The sequence below is a fragment of the Malaclemys terrapin genome, chromosome 2 (assembly GCF_027887155.1).
Source record: "Malaclemys terrapin pileata isolate rMalTer1 chromosome 2, rMalTer1.hap1, whole genome shotgun sequence".
NCBI lineage: Eukaryota > Metazoa > Chordata > Testudines > Emydidae > Malaclemys > Malaclemys terrapin.
In genome coordinates, this window is record NC_071506.1 from 90,806,237 (window position 1) to 90,829,696 (window position 23,460).

Sequence of the window (23,460 nt, forward strand, 5' to 3'; positions counted from 1 at the left end):
TGGCCAAGAAAAGATGTGTGCAGGAACACAGCAGGGAAAGTCCCTGCCACCCCAGGGGCTCCTGTTCCAACCCCCCTGGAGTGAACAAATACACACCGGACAAGTACAGTGAATATAGGAAAGGGAAATATTTATTTACAGAGGGATGAATGGCGAAAAACAACAGGAGAGAAGACAGGGGAGCGGTAAAACAGGATTACATTCAACGCAAGGCCCTACAGGCCCCATGGTACCACAGTCTGGGAGGGCAGACACAGAGCAATATGTTTGCAGTCAGAATTCAGGAATCCTGGACAAAGTTTCAGTATGTTGGTGAGTCTTGGGTACTCCTAGTTGTCTTCGGCGCCAGTGAACTTTCCACACAAACCCCTCTGGTGCCCTCTTCTGCCGGTCTCTGCAAAGGTGCACATAGAGACAGCCTCCCCACTTAGCTAGCTAACAGCCTCCCTCTTATTCCCAAAGCAAAATCATAATCCCCAGCACTCGTGGTCCCATACAGCTCGGGGCAGCCGTGATACTGGGTCCAGTTCTGGTTTGTCCTCGGGCAATTCCTCCTTGGCACAGTGCTCCTCCTTGCTCCTGTCCTGGGGCATCCCCGGTCAGCCACTCTGTCCCTCCCTGGCTTTGGACAGGTTCTCGGCTGCTTCATTTTGTGAGGGCCTTCCCCAAAAAAGCACTTCCTCTTCTGGAACAATCAGCACCTCCTCCCTTTAGGACAAAGATTTGAAGGGGCCATGTTCTCTAAACCCCAAAGAGATTAGACATGTAAGATTATCATAACAGTTATGGACTCATGGCTTAATTTATGTGGGAACAAGGGTAAAAACAATGCCCTTAATTAAATAATGTCTATAGATAGATGGAAGAAAGGAATTTTCTTTTGTAAAATAGGCCTGATCCTGCTGTGATTGAAGTCAGTGGGAGTTTTGTCATGGACTTAGTAGAAGTAGGATCAGGCCCAACGCTACTTATATCAATTTTCATCTTCAAAGTGCTTTACAAGCATTAACTAATTCTTTCCTCTTCACTCAAGTTAAGACCGCATGACAGAATTTGTAAGTAAGAAAGTACTTCTGGCCAGCTCTTTTATAGTTTAATACTTTATGGTGTATAGTGATTTATAGTTTAACACTTTAAACGTTTAAAATAAAAACCTGAAAAATAACAAGCAAACCTGAATCTTCTGACATGTATGAATTATATGAACATTAAACCTAATTACATTAACTATTTTCTTGTCAGGTCACTTAATCATTAAAAATAACCAAGAGTTGCCTCTATGACCAGATGACATTTACATTCCTGGCTGGACACAGTGGCACTGTAATCCTTCATAATAGTATCACAGTAGTGTCCCTGGATACATAATCATACACTGGGAGCTCTGTGCATTGCTCAGCTATTGCTGCCACATCTTGAATGGAAAGTACTTAGAGGCATTTTTGGGACTGTTTTAATCTTCTAGTTTAATGTCAAAGCTCCATAAATATCAGAGGGAACGCTCCAGAACACAGCAATTCTTTGAACATTAATAGCGAGATATATAGAAACAATCTTATTTATAGACTGGCTGTGTATGCTAATATTCAATGATTAATTTTAAGAATGCCTAAATTTGCACAATAGATAAGATGAAAGCCTAATTGATAGCAGTGACAACAGCTTCTGTGTGGTCCCATGGATCAAGCACTGGGGTAAGAACTAGGAGAATTGACTTAAATTCCTAGCTCTGTCCCCTGATATGCAGTGTACCGTCAGGCAAGTCATATAATCTCTTTGTGATTCAGTTTCCTTGTTTGTCATATGGAGACAATAATATTTACTTCCTACCTAAAGCAATGTGAGATACTTGGATGAAAAGCAGTATATAATATTAAAAAAATTCTAAAATCTTGACTCTCTTACAGCAGAGGAAACCAAATTTGCTTTTTTTGCAGAACCGAAAGCAGGGCCATGTTCCATTCGTAAAATGAGCAAAACAGAGTAACTGCCATTCTATGTTGCTATATGACATTAGTAAGGCAGTGTCCAAAGCCTTGGCTTAATGTGGAAGGTTTAGGAACAACATTTTATCATCATTATTTAAAATAGGTAATGGTCTAAAAGAAACAAATGTTGTGAGTTTATTTTGTTAATCAGAAAGAATATGTTGTCTGTTATTATACAAAATAGGCTATATCCTGTCCTGGTCAATCCTCTTTCATGTGCATTTCCCAAAGCTGACAGTAGATTCTTAGAGAGACAAAGTAGATGAGGTAATATCTTTTATTGGACCAACTTCTGATTCTTACCTATTTTGCAAAGTGGGATCTTGTTTTCATACTGCAATGCAAAGTTTGCTGTCTAGTTTGTAAACTAGGCAACCACTTGTTGGAATATCCTGGAGGATGTTGGTGGTGACCTTTTCTTTTTAATCCAGTAGTATGTCTGAGTAATAAAATCATAATTAATAATTAAGGTATCATTTGCTAAATCTGACATTTCAAACACATACTAGTCAGGAAATTCAATTTGGAATTAAAGGTGACCATTTAAAAAAATATAAAAACAGTATCAAAGAAGTAAAAATTCTGTTAGATTTCTATCTGGTAAGCTATTCCACTTGGCTAGACTCCGAACCTATGCACAGTCCCATTGACTTCAAAGTGAAGGGCCTGGCTCTGTAGATTAGTGCGTAAAATCAGGGCCTATGTTTGAAAACTAGCTACCTATCTTTGTAACAAAAAAGAGGGGATAGCTAAGCTAAGACTCACACATTTCAGCTTTGTTTCTTTATATCTGATAGTCAAAGAAACCTGGATATTGCCAAACCATGACATAAAACAATGACCCTTTGTGACTTAGGATGATGGCAAAGGGATACAGAACTTTTCACTTTTGGTCACTGGGTGGAATCTAGCCTAGGTTGGTAGTGACTGAAAGTTTTCCTATATATGAAAGCTTTGTGATAGTTTGTGATCTGATCTGATTCCAGTCAGTTTACCATCATTTCTAGCAGCAAGTTTCAACGTCTTAAAACTACCACAACTGGCATCTTTATTGGCTATCTTTTGAGAAGCCAACTATAGACCTGACATACAGATGACTTCTCATTGCTAGTGGAGTTCCTTTCAGGTTAGCCTTGGGGCCATATTGATGGTGTGGTGTGAGGAATCTTGCACTACTGCTGCCTATGCTGTAACAGTTCTTTGAATATCTGAAGACTTGTTATTGGGTACCTTTCACAAGTGCCAAATTCACTAACATTTTTACATTGTTTTATGAGAAATTTCACTCTGATTTGGAACATGATTGCAACCATAGGTACAGGATGAGTGTGCGATACAGATTACTGTCGTGTCTTTCCAAGGTGGAGGGCCATAGGGAATGCAATACTCCTATAACAGCTAGTTGTTAAGAGTTACATTCCTGATCCAGATGATTATCACCTTCCCTAATTATGTTATTTTAAATTTTGTTTGTAGCTAAGCATATTAAATAAAAGGAATTGGTGCTGTACATTGATATAAAATGTTAACTCATTATTAAAAGTTGGGAATTCAATACTGATATTCATAGAACTCTCACACCCAGTTTACAGTCTCACACTGCATTTTACTTGCTGTGAAAGCCTCTGGTTTGTTTTTGTTACATCCTAACATGACAAGACAACTAAAACATGTCTTGCAGATTTGAACAATTATCTAAAGCTGGTATTGACATCCAGTGGAGAGGTCTTCAGGTGTGTGGGTGGAATTGGCAGAGGAATTGCACAGAACAGAACGTATGTGTGAATTAGTTATTGTAATTTCAGTGAATGAGCAAGGTTCCTCTACAGTGTGTTATAAAAAGGCTGTGGGTCCCTAAATCTAATACATAGGAATGAGAGGGGAAATTTAATTCAACCCCAGAATATTATAGTTCATTTTTCTTATGCTCTCTAGTCTACGTACACATTTACTTTTTCCCATTTTGTGTTGAAACTCATTGCCTGTTTTAATCAGACGTATTAGATGGTGATTTTCAGTGTAACACTATGACAATTCCTTGTGACATAATGGAGTACCATTCCAATAGCTTCATCCTGCAATCTGATCCACATGGCCAGACCCTTGTGCCTGGATGGAACCCTGATGGGGTCAATGGAATGTGCATGAGTGCAGATGTTCACCTATGTGGATCAGATTGCAGGATTAGTGTGTAAGATAACAGTTTAGGCCTTGATCCTGCAATGGAGATCTGTGCCTATGCAAGGGTCCACATAGCGTTGCCACTTGCCAGGAGTCTGGTTTTCGACCAGAACGCCCTGTCAAAAAGGAACACTGGCAGCTCTGTCAGCACTGCTGACCAGGCCATTAAAAGTCCGGTTGGCGTGGGGCTTGTAGGCTCCCTTCCTGGCTCCGCATGGCTCCCCAGAAGTGGCACCATGTCCCTCAGCTCCTAGGCAGAGCTCCGTGTGTTGCCCCCCGCCCTGAGTGGCTGTTCTGCAGCTCCCATTGGCCGGGGGCGGCACCTGCAGGCAGAGGTAGCGTGCAGAGCCACCTGGCTGCGCCTCTGCCTAGGAGCTGAGGGACATGTCACTGCTTGTGGGGAGCTGCCTGAGGTGAGCGCTGCCTGGAGCCCGCACCCCAAAACCCCTCCTGTACCCCAGCTCCCTGCCCCAGCACTGACCCCCTTCCGTGCCCCAACCCCCAGCCCTGAGCCCCCTCCTTCACCCAAACTTCCTCTCGTAGCCCACACCCTGAACCCCCTCCTGTACCCCAACCCTCTGCCCCAGCTTGGAACTCCCTCCCGCACTCCAATCCCCTCATCTCTGGCCTCACCTCAGAGCCCGGAGCCCTCACCGCCCCCGCACCTCAACCTCCTGCCCCAGCTTGATCCCCCTCCAGTACCCTGAACCCCTCATTCTGGCTGCACCTCCAGCCCAGAGCCCATACTCCTCCCACACTCCAACCCCCTGCCTCAGCCTGGAGACCCCTCCCACACTCCGAACCACTCGGCCCCACCCCGCCAGCCCAAAGCCCCCTCCTGCACCCTAAATCCCTCATCCCTGGCCCCACCCCAGAACCCGCACCCCCAGCTGACACCCTCACCCCTTCCCATACCTCAACCTCCTGCCCCAGCCTGGTGAAAATGAGCAAATGAGTGAGGGTGGGGGAGAGTGAGCGACAGAGGGAGGGGAGGATGGAGTGAGGGGGCAGAGCCATGGAGAAGTGGTGGGGCCTGGGCCTTGGGGAAGGGGGCAGGGCAAGGGTGTTCGGGTTTTGTGCAATTAGAAAGTTGGTAATCCTAGGTCTATACAGCTGAAACTTGTTTGATTCATCCAGTTGCATATGGTATGGTCACCCTGAACCACTAAGGGGTGGGGGAAATAACTGTTTGCACCAGCAACAAGGAGCAGTTCTGTACTGCTTCCTCCTCTATTGTCAGGGGGCAGACTGCTTATCTCCTCCTGCTGCAGAGACATCCAGGTTTGAGGGAGTAGTTGGCCTTTCTTGGTGGCCTCTGGACAACATTAGGTGAAGAGTAATCCATCCACAGATGCCAGAAGGGGGCAGCAGGCCAGCAGTCTTTTTCTGCAAGATAGCACCAGGAAAAGATGATCAGCAGTATTGGGGGGAAAGGTCTGTCATTATGGCCCTCCAGCAGTAAGCCATATGCAGGGAGAACAGCTTGTGTGGCCTGCTGGGGTAAAATAGTTAAGATGAACACCCAAATTCTAAACCTAAATCATCTGAAATTCTCCTAGTGATAGATTTAGATGTAGTTTTGTTATGGCTAGACTGGTTTGCAGCATGCTTTTACTTGTAGTTTAGCTGTAGCGAGACTGGTTTGGTATGTGCTCCTGTATGTAATCTGGCTATGTTCATGCTGTGGTTTCTGTGTTTTTAATTGGATCTCCCTTGAACTCCTAGTGTTACAGATCATAAGAATCAGTAATACTTAAAATATATTGCTTGTGGTTTCCTGGCTGGAAACAGGCCAAGTCATCTACTTCCACACCATAACAGTAACCAAAACCAACATCCATTATGTCCTCAGTGTCAAACTCACTCCTCTGACTCCAACTACCTAAAATACTAGCCTCCTTGATTGTCTCTCCTCAGAGGAGCCTGTTGCATCCTTTGACTTGTAGGGGCAAAGGGGCTTTCAGTGGCAGGATCAGCACTGGGCCCAGAGGAGGTGACTAACTAGTAGTAAGTATTGGCTGCTTTCTCTCCACATCTTAGACACATTGACCACCCACATCACCTTCCACAAGGCATCAGCAGGATGGGCCTATGTATTCCACACTGCAGCCAGAGCTCATGATCCTCCAGTGTATTTTTGCAGTGTGGGAACAGGGATTGACACAAAGAAGAGCAGCCTTCTTTTTTGTGTGAATCCCTGCTTCCACGCTGCAAAAATATCTAGTAACAGCTATTCTCTTTCCAGGTGCCAATGACATGATGTCTCAAGAATGAACTTCTGTTTTGCCTACCTCTCTGGGTATTCCATTCTCATTCTCCTGGCATATGCTAATGTATACAACGTATTCTCAGTGCATGTGTGACTGTCCCTGCATTGCACCTTCTCTCCCAAACTTCCTTGCACAAGCCCAAATTGCCAAAAGATGCCTGCCATCATACTTCCGTGTGAAATTTGAAAAGTCTACTTTTGACTCAAATATAAACCTTTGAGTCAAAAGTAGACTTTGGTCTGGTAAACCATCCTGGGTCCATAACATTTTTCAAATAGGAAAATTTCACTGGCTCAAAAGTTAATTACCCCCCCCCCCCCCCCAAAAAAAAGGATGAAAAATGTGTGACACTGTGAAAATGTGTTTGCATATTTCTCTCAACCCCATTTTTTAGCCTTTCCTATGGAAAGTTAGAAAGAAGAAAAAGGAAGAAAGAAGTTAAAAACATTAGAAAAATACCAGTATTGTAAGTGTTCATTAGTTGTAAATAATATTTGTAAAATGTGTATTAGGGCTAAATGAGCAGTTTGGGTGATTGCTGAACCAAAGCAGTCATTTGACAACCTACTTGGCTTAACCAAATTGTGTGAGTTTGGCATGATAGAGATTCAATAAGGCAGTGGCACAAATTCCCTCGGGTTGTAACAGTGATAAAAGGCATTGCCAGAATACAGGGAGGAGTTTCTATTCGCCTTTGTTGAATGTTGTGGTTATAACGTGAACTCAAACTTGTTTTCATTCATCCACCCTTAGATATTAATAACATAGGGCCATATTGTACTCTTGGTTGCACTGGTGCCTCTGAGAGTCTAATCTGGCCCATTACTGAATGTCTAATATATGACATCAGTTTATGCCTGCCCATACCTGCTAAAGGTACAACATGAGAAGTGTTGCTATTCGTTGTGTACTTATCAGGATGGAAGTTTGTTTTTTTGTGTGATGGCAAGCAGAAATAGCCCACTTTCCCCCTATAGCCCCTCTCTTCTTTTAAGAAGCAAAATCCCTCAGCAATCTGACCTCCACTCCAGAATCTGTACAAGGGGATAATCCATTAGAGAGTGGGTGATTTGTTATGTTTCAAGAACTTTTCTTTGGATTAAAAAAGTGCCTAGGGGGACTTGGTAAGATTCTGTGACAGAAGTGAGGGACTTTAAACACAATCTGCATTTCTTTTTCTTTGCAATGGCATTGAGGAGGATAGGGCTGAGGATAGTCTGTGCTCAGGAGTGTAGAACTCTTGACCTTCAGCTCCAAAATTCCAGAGGTATCTATTCAGAGGACTTAAACCTAGAGCTCTACCAATTTGAGCCAGCAGGGGAAGCATTGAGCAAGCATTGTGTCTCAACCTTTTCCATTGGAAGGGCAGGGTAGTTGTGACCTTCTGGTGACTGAGACCTCCAGGTTGAAAACCCATGATCTATCAGATTGATTGATGCAATCTACCTTCTCTGGCCTACCTGACACTCCTATTGCTCCTTGCTCCAGTTAATCCAGAATATGAATGCTAAAATTACCTTCGTCAGTGTCAATCTGACCCTGTAAGTCTCTTTCTTGGATTTCCTTTACTAGTTCACATTTTCCATCTAGTTCAAACTGCTTGCCGTTTCTCTCAAGACCTGCATAACTCTGCCCTTTCTTATGTATCAGGCATTGTCTTTTCTGCATGGTAGCCAGCCCTCTTTGCTTTATTTATAATGCCAGCTCTGTTCATCTGCATCTCCCACAATTATTTGTGTGCCTCTTACCATTATGCAATGTAGGTATGGAAAGCCTTCCCAATCTGCCAAATCACTATCTGCATCCCACTTCCCTATCTGCATCCCATTCTCGCCTTACAACTCACATCTTAAACAATACCTAGAAAAGAGGAAGCAGAAAAATCAAACAACAAAACAAAGCAAACACAAAACCAAAAAAGCAAGAGCAAAGGAAACAAAACACGGCCCCACAAATAAAAGGGAGGGATAGCTCAGTGGTTTGAGCATTGGCCTGCTAAACCCCGGGTTGTAAGTTCAATCCTTGAGGGGGCCACTTGGGGATCTGGGGCAAAATCAGTACTTGGTCCTGCTAGTGAAGGCAGGGGGGGCTGGACTCGATGACCTTTCAAGGTCCCTTCCAGTTCTAGGAGATAGGATATCTCCATTAATTATTATTATTATTATTAAAAATAAACAAAAATCCCCCAATACACATTTGAACCATCAGAAATGCACATAGTAATCTTATTGTTGTAACTCCTCTCATTCTTCACCATGTCCATTTGTTACTATTTGTTCCCTGCCCCACTCAGTATGTCTTATCTAAAATTAGCCAGTAAACTAATTGCAGGGAAGGAACTTAGGGAACTACAGCCTGGGTGGGGAAGGGCAATTGAGTGGGTCACGTGCTTTGGCCAGAAAAGGGGATTTGATATGAAGGGTGGACTTTTTGGTAGGGAGGAGAAACATCATATTAAGCAATTAAGAGGATTTTTTTGAGAGGGGGATGGTATATATGAATATTTACATGCTTAACAACCATATACACAAGGACACAGCAGCATTAGCTGCCCATGGCATGTCAAGCATGCGATGACCCCACTTTATGTAAGAGTGCAAGGTAGAGCAGAGGTACAAGTAAGGGCTAATCAACATTTGAGCCACTGTAGTGCTGGTCACTTCATTTGGGAGGTAAGGCGCTCTGAGGATAGCAGCAGAGCCATGAAAGCGTGTGTGTGACATTTGACAGCAGAGAGTTTCATCACCCTGTAACACCCTTCCAACTACTGAGGCATGGACACAGGTTTGAACCCCAGGTGCAAGTTAGGGGGACCGGACAGCAAATGTGAAAAATCGGGACACGGGGTGTGGGGTAATAGGAGCCTATATAAGAAAAAGACCCTGCAACGGGGATTGTTCCTATAAAATCGGGACATGTGGTCACCCTAGGTGCAAGGCCAAGCCCTGCCCTGTCTGATGCGCTGGGTTAAGGTGCGAGAGACCGGCAGGTCCATCTCAGTCCCTAGCCGAGCCCATCTCGCGGCGCCCCCCGTGCCTGTGGCACATCCAGCCCAGCAGATGTCAGTGTGGCCTGTGAATCCCGGCGGCGGGGCTGGGCAGGAAGCTTCCCCTCCCACCCCTTGCTTCCTTCCCTCGCTGCCTGTCACCGAGAGCCAGACGGGCTGCAGACAGGCAGCAGCCAGGGAGGCGGGGGAAGGAGGCGAGCCTGGGAATGCGCTGGAGGCAGAGCCAGGCTGAGCGCCCGCAGAGCCACCGCGGGAGACAGACGGGGGGAGGAGGCCGGCACTGCCGCTGCTCTGCATGAGGCTGCAGGGGGTGAGCGGCAGGGCTCGGAGAGAAGGTGAGTGCGGCGCCTGCCTGGGCATTTCCCCCTTTCCTCGCCTGCAGTCTCGGGGCTGGAGCCAGCGCTGCTGCTAATGGAGATGCAGCTCGCCGGGAGGGGAGGGAGCCCCCGGGAGCCAGGGAGTTGCTGCAGCAGCCAGACAGCCAGAAAGTGACTGGGAAAGTGAGGGGAGGCCCAAGTTTAAGGTCTGCGGCTCTTAAAGAGACAAGACGCAGGTTGTTCTGAAAAGGTGGCTCCCCTTTTCCCCGGTGACCTGCCCGTGTGTGTGTAGCCTGCAGACTGCAGCTCCATCAGCGCGCGGACACACCTGGGTTGCACAAGGGGAGAGATGTCTGGATTCCAGCTTTTGATCCGGAGTCAGTCTGCAGGAGCTGCTGGTCATTTACCCTCGCTCAACTCTGCCTTCCCGGGGGTGAGGGGACCCAGCCTGATGGGAGAGTGTTTTCTGGAGGAGGTGTCTCCGGGGCTGGAGCTAAAATGACAAAGGGAACTATATTATAGCCCTGTGCTCCCCTTTGTTATTCGTGTTACCTTGTCAGTGGGGGCTTAGTTTGCGTGGGAAGGAATGACCGGCAATAGGGTTAACGTGGCTTTTAAATCAAAGGCGATGATGATATTCCACCTTTAGTTGGATTTTTTTTTGTCATCCTGGCAAAACTCTGACACAGTTGTCTGGAGGGTTTTGTCTACGCGTGTGGTCTCTCTCTGTGTGTAATAATAATCACCTCTTTTCACTCCTCCCTCCAAATTGTGTTCTTCATCGTTGAAGGGAAATCTGGGACTGTATCATGCATCTGTTTGCCTTGCTTTGTGGGCTGAATGGATTGGTTTGGTTTGGGATGCTGCATGCGGATTGGAGGGGACTTATTGGGGTACTTCAGCATAGGTCACTATAAAGGTGGCTTCGCTGAAGCTTTTCAGAGAAGAGAACAGGCTGCAAAACTAGAGTTATATTACCCAATTTGCTCTCTGTCAGCATGTTCCTTCAGGAGGATACGTAAAATAATCCTTACATTCTGCATGAATATTCCTCTATTGCTATGAAGAGTTAATTTTACATAGCACAGTGGAATAATATTAAATGGCAGGTCTGCTACATCAGTCCTGTGCTGTCCTGAAGAAGAAAGATTATAACAGAAGTGTCTGTACAGTAAAGAAAACTGTTCAGCAGACCCATGCAGACAACTTTTACAGGAAGGAAGGGAGCATATAAGCGTTTGCTTATTTCTGTTGAGCTCATGGAAAACAGACTCATATTTACTGAAATCTATTTTCTTTTCCACATATCAGCACAAGTCTAATGCAGCCTTCTCTATATTGCTGATCTACCTTGTACAGATGGCATTGAGTAGGGCAGTGATTCTCAAACTTTTGTACTGGTGACCCCTTTCACACAGCAAGCCTCTGAGTGTGAACCCCCCCTTTATAAATTAAAAGCACTTTTTTTTTTATATTTAACACTAATATAAATGCTAGAGGCGAAGCAGGATTTGGGAATGGAGGCTGCAGCTCACCACCGCGACCCCTTGAGGGGTCACGACTCCCAGTTTGAGAACACCTGGAGTAGGGACATCAGAAGTTTATGGCATGAACTGGGAAGCAAATTTTGCTGTTATATGTGAATATATGTGTATAATATTCATATAATAGTTGCTAAGAAGATTTAAATGGATAAAATGCACATTTTAGTTTTTTTTCTTCTTCTGAACCTCACGATGGAATAAACAGGAAACAGGCAAAACCAGAAAATAACTTCCCTTTGTTCAATGGTCTTAAACTATACATCTATGATGATGTGTGGTCTAAACTGAGGGTTTTTCTGTAATGTTCAAGGCTTAGCAAAATTTATTTTTTATGTGTAACCGGTGATGGTTGCGCATGACAGTAAAAATCAGGTGAGTAATTTTATGTGGTACTGAAAAGGGCATTTGGAATTATAAATGTATAATTTTAGAGTGCCTAGAGTAATATTTTTCAATTAGGAAGGAGTCATATTTAATTAGAAAGGATCTGTTTTAAAAAGACTTAATTTTTTAAAAGTGCTTATGCAAGGAAAAGGTGCATCGCATAAAGGTGTAGAGACAAATATATGCAGGATCTCATTTCTCAGGCTAGCCAACAGGTCAGAGGTATTTCAGCAATAAGAAAGCAGAGGGACAATTACTGGTAGTTATACAGCAATCTAAAAGAATAGACTTCAGGGAAAGTTGATGAACTAATATGATGGATAACTACAGTAACATTTGCTGCTGGGAAATGTTTTTCTGCATTAGAGTTTTCAAACCGTAAGTGTCTTTAATTGGACAGAGTTTTGTTTTGCCCCCACTTGCTAATTTATTTTCTAGGATAATATTCTAATGGCTTTGCATTTCATAGCAGTCCAAAATTGGTTTAAATAAAATGATATTCATTTTGATGCACTACTAAGTGGAGCTCTGTGGTGATGGTGCAGGCTGCCACTAGCAAGCATGCAGACACTGTAGCTTCATCTCTGTTAGAAATAAAAGGGACTCTTTAGCTGGAAAGACATTGAGGGGAGACAGTCTATTAACTGATGAATGTCCCCACTTCACTGCCAGCTGAAATAGTGACAAAATGTTCTCCACATCTATATCTGTACTAGTGTTGCAGCACTGACTATTGAGTTACTGTGAGTATGCCACAAAGTCAGTAGTAAGAGAATTTTAACTGCAGTATGTCAAATATAAATCTACACATATGTGTATGTACATAAAATACATCTTTATATATTCTGTATTTTTGGCTATGTATTAAATTCTGCCACATGAGTACATGAAGATTGCTATTGCATGTACATAATGCATCTCAGTGTGTTCTCTTTCAGCAACCTGAGGTGGCCATACAAAGCTAAAGGATGATAAATGTAAGACACAGAATGAGTTAACAATGTAAGATCAGTCCATTGGCTTACATTAATTGAAACATTCCAGGCTCTGGCACAATTTTTGATGGATGAAGTTGAGTCCATGTTTCAGTGTCTTGGCCATATTATAAGAAAATTTGGGGAAACGAGAAGAAAATTGGATTCTAGGATAAGATACAACTATCCAAAATTTTTGGGAGGCTTAATGTTTATCAGTAAAAACATTACCTGATAATTCTGAAATAACTCATCCCTTCATCATTTTGTGGGAGATAAACAGAGTTACCCGCAGTTCCTTGTAGATAAGATCTTTCAGATGAGACCTTAAAAACTGAGTTTCTGTCTGCTCTGTGTGTAAATTAAAAGTGCCATGGCATTGTTGGAAGAGGAGTTTTTTTGCCCCCGTTTGCTTGATCAGAATTTCATTCCTTCTTTTTTCTCAGCTGTTGTACAACATGCTCTGTTGTGTCTATCTGTCTGGCTACTGCCCTTTACCCAAGAAGTGGCAGCATTCAAGTGGTGCTGTATATGAACAAGCCTTTGGTATCCCTTCAGGATGTAGAATGCTGTCTGAATGTAAATTACTATGAAAATCATCCTAGATTTTAAAAAACACTTCCTCTTCAGTGTCAACTTTAAGAGAAATAAACAATTTTAAAGAGTTACGCACATTTACGTTCCATATGTTAACATGAAATGCAGTTGCATTTTATTTTTTGCCCCATGATTAGCGTTGGAAAAGTACGCTAGCTGAAGTTGCTGTAATTTAGAACAACTTTATGCATATACATATGTGCATGCCCGTCAATAACAGGAAGGGAATCTATACATTTCTAGGAGATTTTAGTGCAGTCTCTTTTGCAGGTTTGGTGTGCATAACCACTGAATTCTTCAATGGCGCCCTGCCAGCACCAGCTGCTTGTTAAAGGAGCTTGTGCCAGTACATTGGTGCATCAGTTGTTGAGAATCCATCCCCCCAGTATAAACATTCATATACACACATTTTTCTATTACCCAGCCGGTGACTTTCTAAAAATAGCTGTCTTGCCTGGCACATTGAGACCATGGACCCCTCTGGACACAATGGGAAATTCTGAATTAATCTGGTTTGTAATTTTTTCGATCCTTGGGTAACTGCTCACTGTAGAGGGGAGATTACATCTTGGAGTTCTGCCATTCCGTCAGCAAATTCTTGCCCAAACCAGAATTACACAGAGAACAAAGTAATTGATAGCCAGTATATAGCAATGTCTTCAATGCTACTGAGTAGAGGTACCAAGGGACTTGCCCTGCAGCCCTTAATTAGTTTAGTAGTCCCATTGAAGTTAATGGGACTATTCAGGTAAGTACCTCTGGCTAAGCAGGACTGCAGGATTTGGCTCAAAGCACAATGAAGCAGGAGAAATTAAAGTAAATGAGATAAATGTATAGTTCATGGATTTATCTTTTTCCATGTGTTGTACACAAAAAATTGAATGTTCCAATAAAGAACAGTTAACATTTATTTCAGTTGTGCTACTCATATGAAAGAAAAATATCAACACTTTATTTTAGTATCTTATTTGCTACCTCCGAAACCCTACAGACAATTGTATGTGTGTGTAGATTAAAGAAGAGTATAGGTTGAGTGCAAAATTATTATTTTTTTGTGGCCTAAACATCTCTTTATGTATAGTATATATGCATTTAGTAAAATCCTTCACTAGCATAGGTCCTGATTGGTGTTTGGAAGATACTGTAGGTAGTGTATTTTGTTAGTTACTTTTCATGTCATTAACATAATGCACTTAGTTAGGCATAGGAAACATGCAGGCACCTGTATTATCTTTAATTACCGGAGTAATATTGTGCAAGTTTCTTCTTCCTAATTAAAATAGCTTCTGCCGCTAACACATAAGGAAATGAGAATTAATCTTTTTGTGTGTGTTATGATGGATCTCAATATTGTTCACATCTGGATTCCTTTTCTTTGAAATCCTATTAAAAATGGCACTTGGGCTTTTAAAATTGTATTTGTGAGGCACTTTCTTTCCACTGAGCTTGTTTTTTAGATAGAGGGCTTGAAAATGACAAAGAAACTAAATGTAATTTCTCTTGATTGGCAACTGAGAGCTTTCCCGGATGAAATAAGTTTGCACTGTGCCAAATGGTTGACTTTTCTAGAATAAAAACTCTAAAGGGTAATGCGAAAAGTCCTCTGGTTAATATATTGGCATTCCCAGAACCCACTAAAACTCAGGCAGGTTGCCAGACACCACTTAATGAGGATGCAGAATGTCTGGCACAAATCCACATGAACAACAGCAAAGAAGTTTGGGGGTGGGACTGTGTATGTGGTGGGAGGAGGAGTGGGGAAGCTGCATGCCCACACCCATTATTAATTTTTAATTACTGTATTTTTCAGTTAAGCTTAACAGAAATTCTCTCTAACAGATTCCGAAAGCTTTGTATGCACAAAAATTTGGATGTGTAAAATTAAAATAACCCTGGTTTGTGGAAGAACTGTATAGGGATTATTTTGCGAGGGTTTCTTGTGTGTGTGTTTGTGTGTGTTTTGTCGGTGGGGAGGGCATGGAAGAAGAATGGGAAATGATGGTTATTTTATGAAGTTTTGTTGTTTGCTAAAACAGAAAAGCATTTAAGAAACTCTGTCTGTCAGACAGTTTGTGACAGTGCAAGTCAGTGCTTGCCAAGAACCAGGCAGACAGACTGTTAAAGTTACATGACGGGGATAAATAAATTACTGCTGTCTGAAAGACATACAGTCACTGCAAACCTGTGGTGTGCCATTGCCTGCTGTGGTTGTGTTTGCTTAAGTTTTGCCTCATGGCAAGTCTTCTGCTCGCTGATGAGAATTTTGTGACTTAGTTCAGAAATACATATAATTTGGTTGTAACAGTAAATATATCCATCCTATATTTTGTTAGCTGTTTTTTAGGATTCCGATCCCAAGTTTGAACCTTCCTCACATGAACTTCACACTACCTTACGTAAAGCAGCACCCATTTCTATTTGTAGGCTTGGTCTGGATAAAACTAAATTATGTCCTCTTTACATCTTGAGCTCCTGGCATTTTTGACGTGATTATGTAATACAGATACACCTGTGAGTGTTTAGGTGTATATGTCCCAGAATGAACCAATGGAGGGTAGGGGAAATGCGTGGGGAGAACTGAGACAGTTGTGTGGAGCTCTTTGTTGGTGGTATAATGTACTTTAATCTCTGCCAATGTAGATTTCTAATTGGCTATGTGACAGTTGCAGCAAGTACTCCTGGAGGAATTCTGTGCCAAAAAATTCTCACTCAATGTTTTAAAATTCTGCATATTTTATTTGTCTAAATTATGCAATATAATCACACCAGTTTCAATTATTTTGGTAATTTATTTAAACTACAGTACAGTGGATGGAGAATGGGAGTGGGGAGCATTGGAGGAAATCCCCAAACCCCCTTTGTCTGATAGTAATGTAGTTAGATTTGACCCTTTATTTCTAGTTATTAGTCAACTAATATGTGTCGCCATATGCTCATATTACATCATAGGCAGCTGAAGAGCAAGTGAGGGACAGGGAATCAAACTCACAATTTATATTGGCTACTGACCATCTTCAGAAAGGTCAGTAATAAACAGTTCATGAAGTGCATTTTGATAAGAACATTTTTCAATCAAAAAATTTAGACCAGTTCTGATCACTAAAGCATCATAAGCATTTATCAGGCCATATTGTCATTTACAATAAGGCTCCTTTACACCACTCTGGCAATGTAAAGGAGCCTTAAATCTTTTATACCAGTTTTATACTGCTGGGGGAATTCACTAAGAACAATGGAAACAATTCACTAAGCAGGCAGGCTGCTACATTCTGCTCTGCCCGAGGGGACTGAGCCTGCCCCATGCCAACCTCCTCAGAAACACCCTGAAGCCCTGCCCCTCCACGCCAGACGTGCTGCAATAGCAAGTGAGAGGGACAAAGTCTCATTTGCTTGCTCAAATGCCCAGCCCCCCCCCCCCCAGGCAGTGATTGACGTCTCCCCATGCATGCTCGCCTAGCTCCGTATCCCCCCCAGAGGTGATTTACATCTCTGCAGGCTACTCTGGATGCACAAACCAATGCGCCTGCACTGCCAGGGAGGGGCGCATGACCGCTCTTGTGGCTTCCCTTTGCTTCCCTGTCAGAAGTAATTTTTCTGCAGGGAAGCAAAGAAATCTGCGGGGGACATGAATTCTGCACGTGCACAGTGGTTCAGAATTCCCCCATGAGTAAACAAGCTTCATGGTCTCATCTTAGTAGTAGGTAGACATTGTGCCCAAATTTCCAAATCATTCATTTAGGACCAGTTCCAAATAAGAGGGAATATATCATAGAAAAGAGGCAGCAATAAAATGTTGCAGATGAGAATGAAGATGTATTGGGATAGTAGTTGCAGTCCATTCATTATGGTTGGCACCAGCTAGTGATGTGTTTTTCTTTCATGTTAAATAGATTAATTTGAAATAAAAGAAGAGAAAATATCACAATATTTTATAACGTAGTCTGAAGTTGACCTTTCAAAAACAGTAAAGATGAAACCTTGAACTTGCTATTGTGTATGTAAAATACCAGGTGCAGGCATTGCGTCATATATATTTCCCATCTTCTGCATAATTTTCTGACATTAATATTTCACTTTGACTGTAATGCTCTCTAGTCCGTATGTTGCTCTAAGGTTGTCTGTGTTTTTTAGTAAGGTTTGGTGTGGTCTGAACGTTTGTGTCTGGCTGAAGATCCTCTCAGCTGAATAGTTCTATCACAATCCTTGGACTATGAGCATGAAATCTGTTTAGTTATGGTCTTGGAGCAGAATATAAAGTTCTTATGAAGCATTAGAATAAATGTGAACTTATAAATACAGTAAATGCCCTAAACTTTCCCAGGAGGAGAACAAAATGTCCTCCTTATGAGGAATTCTATATTTATTCATACTCCTAAAGTAAGCAGTGTTTCACTGGTTTAGTGACCGTCTGAGCATCACATCGTTATATTCTGATACAAGGTTACTGTACTTCGTTTTTCATCTTCATTGGTGTCCAGCATTATGATACTCATTGTAACAACATTTTAATTTTAAAAATAGAATTCCCATCCTTCTGGGTTCCAAAAGATGTTAGAATGAAAGTGTGTGTGTGGGGGAGAGGGGGATGGGGGGCAGGGGTGTTAAGTAACCTCTTTTTATTGTGTAGCTGTGTTGACACAGTTACAGTTTTGGTTTCTCATAGCTAAAAACTATTTGCATTCTTCCGTTTCATGAAGGGACACTCTGTGACCGAGACACAGGAAAGATATTGCAGACCAATCTATTCGACACCTGTCCTCTACCAGTAAGACTGGAGTGAAGCTGCTTTAATGTATGCATTAATTAAAGAATGAGTCATTTTGACTTATGACATGTAAACTCCTGTAAAAGTAGCCTTGGCTTTTTTCTGACACCTAGAGCAAGGATTAGTATGAAAGTATGCATTTGTGAGCTCTCACCAGTAGGGCTAGGTAAAGCTATTCTATGGGGTTTCCTGAATGTAGATGTTTTTGTTTAAAAGAGGGGACATGTTCAGATCTAAATGCTACTGTTACAGCTAGCGCTTACTGCCCTCATTTAACCACAAGTTATTTTGTTCAATATGTTCACTTCCATAGTGAGGAAGAAGAATTCCTTCCCCTGCAGAGAGTATTCCTCAGTGAAATTCTATGTCCCATGCTATGCAGACTAGCAGATTGTAATGGTCCCTTTTGCTCTTAAAATATCTTAAATCGATGAAACCTTTGTTTGCATTTTCAGCAGAGGCAATAGTCTGTCAAGAGTGACTTCACTGTCTCATATCTTTTAGGTCAGAGTTGAAGAACATTTTGGGTAGTGGGTGGTGTGGCTTGTGCTGTACCTGATTTGATCTCCAGAGTTGTCAAGCTGGCACCTGTCATGAGAATTGAAATTCACAAACACTTTTTAAAAAACAAAGTTTTATTTTAGTTTTTGTGCTGCTCTTCCACATATCATCCTAACAGATGCCTGGCCTCCTAGGATTTGACTAGTGTTAAGCAAAATGAAACTTGAATATTTGCAAATCTTATGTGGAGGAGACATGCAGTTCATTGCCACTCCAAAGCAAGTGACTATAAACATTTGTAGGAAGCTAATCCTAAATGTGTCTGGTCTGCCTCAGTGAGGAACAATTGCTGACACACACAGGTGTTCATATGAGAGCCTTTTTTCTTCAAATGTTGCCTGGGAGAAAATGTAAAAAATAGAGAAAAAAAGAGTCTTTACCAACTGCTTTGCCCGGAGTGTTCAATGCATAAGGTTGTGTAAGTGTATGTGTGTAAGTGAGAGAGAGAGAGATGTGTTCGGTTTTACCCTCAGTCCAATACCCAGCCAGCTGCAGGGCCGCCCCGGGGGGGGAGGGGGCAAGTGGGGCAATTTGCCCCAGGCCCTGGGCCCCACAGGGGCCCCCACGAGAATGTTGGAGGCTCCCCCCTGCCTTCGCCTTCACCCATCCCCCGGCGCCTCAGCGCACCGCGTCCAGGAGCGGCCCTGGACAGCACTGCAGTGACGTGGCCTGAGCTCCTCCCATTCAGAGCCGGGTGGTAAGGGAGAGGGGCTCTGAGCGGCGGGAGCTCAGGTCCTGTGGAGCCACACCGCTGCAGCTCTGTCCAGGGCCGCTCCTGGACACGGCGCACTGAGGCTCCAGGAGAGGGGAGAGGCGGGAGTAAGCAGCATGGTAAGCCCCTCTGAGCCAGACACCCCCCTGACCCCCAGCTCTGAGCCCAGCCCCTCTGAGCCAGACACCCCCCCCACCCCCTCAGCCCTGACGCCCAGCCCCTCTGAGCTGGGCACCCCCTGACCCCATCCCCCCACAGCCCTGACCCCCAGCTCTGAGCACAGCCCCTGTGAGCCGGGCACCGCCTGACCCAGAGCCCAGCTCCACCCAGCTCTGGGCAACAGCAGCGCCACCCCAGGCAGCGACAGCCCATTGGCACCAACCATCACCCAGCCACAGCCCATTTATGTAATTGAAAATGTATACATACCCTTAAAGCATTTAATGTTTTTAAATAATGTATTTCGTGTATTTTCAAATTATTAAAAATGTATTTCACTGGTTATTTTTTACATTTCCAAATACATGTTACTATAGTATTGCAACTTTTTTTTATGGAAGGGGCCCCCCGAAATTGCTTTATCCCCAGGCCTCCTGAATCCTCTGGGCGGCCTGGCCAGCTGTAGAGTCTAGTAAGGTGGGCCCTATGCCTCCTCCCATTCCCACAGGCTCCGTGTTAACTTCTGACAAGACCTAGAGACAGAAGATAAAGTCCCTGCCAGTTCCCATACTACTCCCCCAAGATGCATCTCAGGTGAGTTCAAATGTTCCAGTCAGGCTCTCATGGCTTCCAATTAGTGCTTTTTCTTCCCCTTTGTTTTTTTCAATCCAGAGTTAAACAAGACATTATGTGAGTCAAAGCCTCCGCCACCCTAGTGTCTGTTTAATTTACCTTCATTTACCCCTCACCCTGTCAGCCTAACTACAGTAAACCCAGGCATAGATCCCTGTAGGATTCTGAGGAAGAAGGGAAAATGTCTTAATTTTTTTTTTGGATGCAGAGGCCAGGGCATGAGCCACTTAAGAGTAGTAGTCAAGGCACTACACTTGTCTGAGGATTCTGTACCACCTACTGCCTTCAATGACCTTCCCAAAAAGAAAAAAGATTTCTGTACTGTTTCCTATTAGAGGAAAGGATTGATGTTTTGGACAAGATGCATATAAGCACTGTAAGGAGGAAAAAGAACCTTTGTCTCCTTACCAAAAACCATCCCTATACTGCAGGGTGCTCTAAGATATGTTGTGTTCCCTCATACAAAGCATCTTCTTCTCTATGTAACCATTTGACAAGAAGATAGCGTCTATCTTAACAAAATAAGTGTTTGGGAGCAGCTTTAATTTCAGTTTATGTCACAAGAGCTCTTATTATCTCATTTAAGGATGTTGAGAAGGTGTTAGCCTCCCTTGAGAGGAGGAGAGATAAATTGGATCATGTCACTTTAGCTACTGCCTTTCTAGATGACACCTCTTTATATTTGCTAAACCCATGGGCAGTGGAGCAGTATCTGATTAAACCCCCCTGGTCACTGAGTTTAGGAACATCCTAAAGCTCCTTTCCCAACCACTCTGAGTAAGTATACTTTTTGGGGTAGCCTATGTAAAACAGTTTTAAATCAGGGAATTTTTTTTTTTTTTTTTTTTTTAAGTCTAGAGAAGTTCAGATATTTCCAAGATTGGTCAGTCCATTTCTGCTTAAAAGTTGAAAAACTTCGTTAGAAGATCATACCAGCCTCATAGATCTTCCCAGTTTGTGGCTTGGTGAGCTACAGTATATATTGAAGGGACAAGAGAAGATACTTAGGGGGTCCCTATCCCAGTATTTCCAGTTTCTGACTTCCTGCATTTGCTACACTCTGACTCCCCTAAACTTGTTCCGGTGTTGGAGGATGGGTAGTTTTATTATTTTCTCAGAGTGGGGGGAAAAACTATCCAAGAAATGGTTTCTTGCTGTTTTTTTTCAGAGAATTACTACATAAAATTTCCTTCAATTTCCCTCATTTCAATAAATGTGTCCCTGAATCCTGCCAAAAGAGATGCTTATAAGCAAGCAAGCGTCCCATTCCTCCTAGATATTTGTGGTAGTCTTCCTGTCCCTTCTGAGAAGTTAGATGAAGACATTTACTCTCTAGTGCTGAAGGATATAGAAGCTTCAGAAGAGTCTTGCATTTGAAATGGTTAAACTGCTTTTTTAGAAATACAAGAAATTCCAGATAAAATCTTTGTTCTCAATAGCAGCTGTACAACAGAGAACTTTTAGCATCTACAGGTCTGAAAGGTGCCTAGCTTTCATAATACCTATTTCAGCATCTCATCACAAATACTTAAGATTCAAGTTCACCCAGTCCTTTCAGTTTTCACCAAGCTCGTCTAGCACAACTCCATGAATGTTCTCCTAGAATCTGATTGTAGTAGCAGCCACCTCTAATAGGGAGGCTTTCTGGTTTTGTCATATTTAGACAATTGCTAAAAGTCAAATTTATTTCATAGACCCATGTTGTGATTCAAAAAAATGTGCTCCCTTCTTTCATCATAGGGGTTTATAATAAGACGTCAAGAAAGAACTAATCCATCTGGGAGCTTGCATCAGTACTTGGGAGAGCCATATGTGACTGCTTCAGACGAGGCTTCAGAAAATGGTTCCTCTAGCAACCAAGGTGCCCTCACAGACCCATCCATCTGCCAGACAGTCCTGCAACTCATTGGCTTAATGACTTCTGTCTTTGATTTGATGTCTCTTCACAGCAGAGCTCCACTTTCCTCCCTACTGTAAGTGATCTCACAAATTTCATGCTTTGGAGAAGAAACTCTCCATTCTGGAGAACGTCAGGAAGTCTGTTCTGTGGTGAACCCAACCTGCTCATCTTCTCCAGGGGACTGGGCTCTTCAGTCCTGATGAGACTACTGTAAATGATACTCTAGTCTTCTTGGATAGGGAGCTTGTGCAAACCAGGCGTCTGGGTAGAGAAGGGCTCAATAGACTGGACGTGAAACCTATCTGACCTCACAAGCAGGTAGAATCCAGTCAAGCTGCTAGTACTTAAAGTTTTATTTTAGCACACAGAGCTGTATGAGGATTTGCTGCAACAGCAGTTGGAAATCTAATTTGCATAACTGTGTATAAACTAGATGCTTACAAATTTCACTTTATTGCTTAATGGAAATGCTTGTCAGATGGTTGAGGTGTCCATAGCCTGCAGTGTGTGTGTATATATAGTATAGATATTTGTATTCTTAGATGACCCTGTAGAGTTAAGAGCTACAGGAATTATGTGCTGTGGGGAGATAAACCCTGTAAACTTCAGATGGTGCTTGTACTTTTTGTGGTAAAATTGTGCACATTGAGACTGGCTGTCACAGGATCGATCAATCCTTTTTTCCAGCCTCTCTCTCTTTTTGTTTATTTTTAGTCTAAAGGGGCTAAGTCTCTGTTGCAAAGTCTAGGCTGATCTCTGATTTCTAATCCTTCCACCAGCCAAACAGTCTAGTCGAGAAGGGAGCAAAACTGCTCTCAGTAGCAGTACAGCTTGATTCTTTATTGCGATGATCAATATGTACAGGGTGTGCTGCCTCAACAAGTCTACTGGAAACATAGAAACCTGGAGGATAAAACATTTTATTTTATTAATGGTAATTATATGAGTAAATCTGTTCCTGTACTTTGAGCAGAGGTAATTCTGTCTTTAATACTTAAAAAAAAAAAATTATACAGCAGAAGAATAGTAACATAAATCTGAATGAAGATACAACAGTGAGTCAGTCCTGGCAAAGAACCGATGTGCAAGGACTCTTATTCCTGTGTAGTTTCATTGATTTCAGTGGGATTCTGTGTGGGTGTAAGAGCCCTCCCTGCTTGCATCAGTTTGCAGAATTCAGGGTTTAGGACACTAACCTGCAGGGGATGAGAGATAAGAAGCACAGAAAGTGAGCTTAGTTCTTCCCTGTGGGCTAGAGAGTAGTCTTAGTGCGATATTTTTATGTAGGGGGAATGCAGGTTGTGTGCAGTGGTGAAAGCAGATTGCAATAGGAGGGGGAACTCTCGTAGCATCAAACATGGAAGAGGGGAGCTCTACTTAACAAAGCTAAAGAAGAGGAGGCGCAGTTGCGCTCCCCTCTCTCTTAGTTTAAAGTTGGATTATATGAAGGGGTAAGGGTGCTAAGGTC

General features: G+C 42.8%; 1 protein-coding gene and 1 long non-coding RNA gene across 5 annotated transcripts in view; one reads left to right on the plus strand and one right to left on the minus strand.

Annotated features, from left to right (window-relative positions):
- Nucleotides 1-608: 608 nt before the first annotated feature.
- On the minus strand, nucleotides 609-10,150 carry LOC128831471 (uncharacterized). Its single transcript, XR_008443800.1, has 3 exons — nucleotides 10,092-10,150; nucleotides 2,292-2,427; nucleotides 609-741 (listed from the first exon to the last, which is right to left on the minus strand). It is a non-coding gene; the product is annotated as an uncharacterized LOC128831471 (long non-coding RNA).
- Nucleotides 9,638-23,460, plus strand: part of LDLRAD4 (low density lipoprotein receptor class A domain containing 4) — a 436,744-nt gene continuing 422,921 nt past the window's right edge. For 3 of the 4 annotated variants that reach the window (XM_054017885.1, XM_054017890.1, XM_054017886.1), the window contains exon 1: nucleotides 9,638-9,781. The gene's annotated coding sequence lies outside the window, so the exon portion shown is untranslated. Of the gene's footprint in view, nucleotides 9,782-21,832; nucleotides 22,066-23,460 lie in introns of all 4 variants that reach the window. The other variant, XM_054017887.1, reaches the window with a different exon arrangement.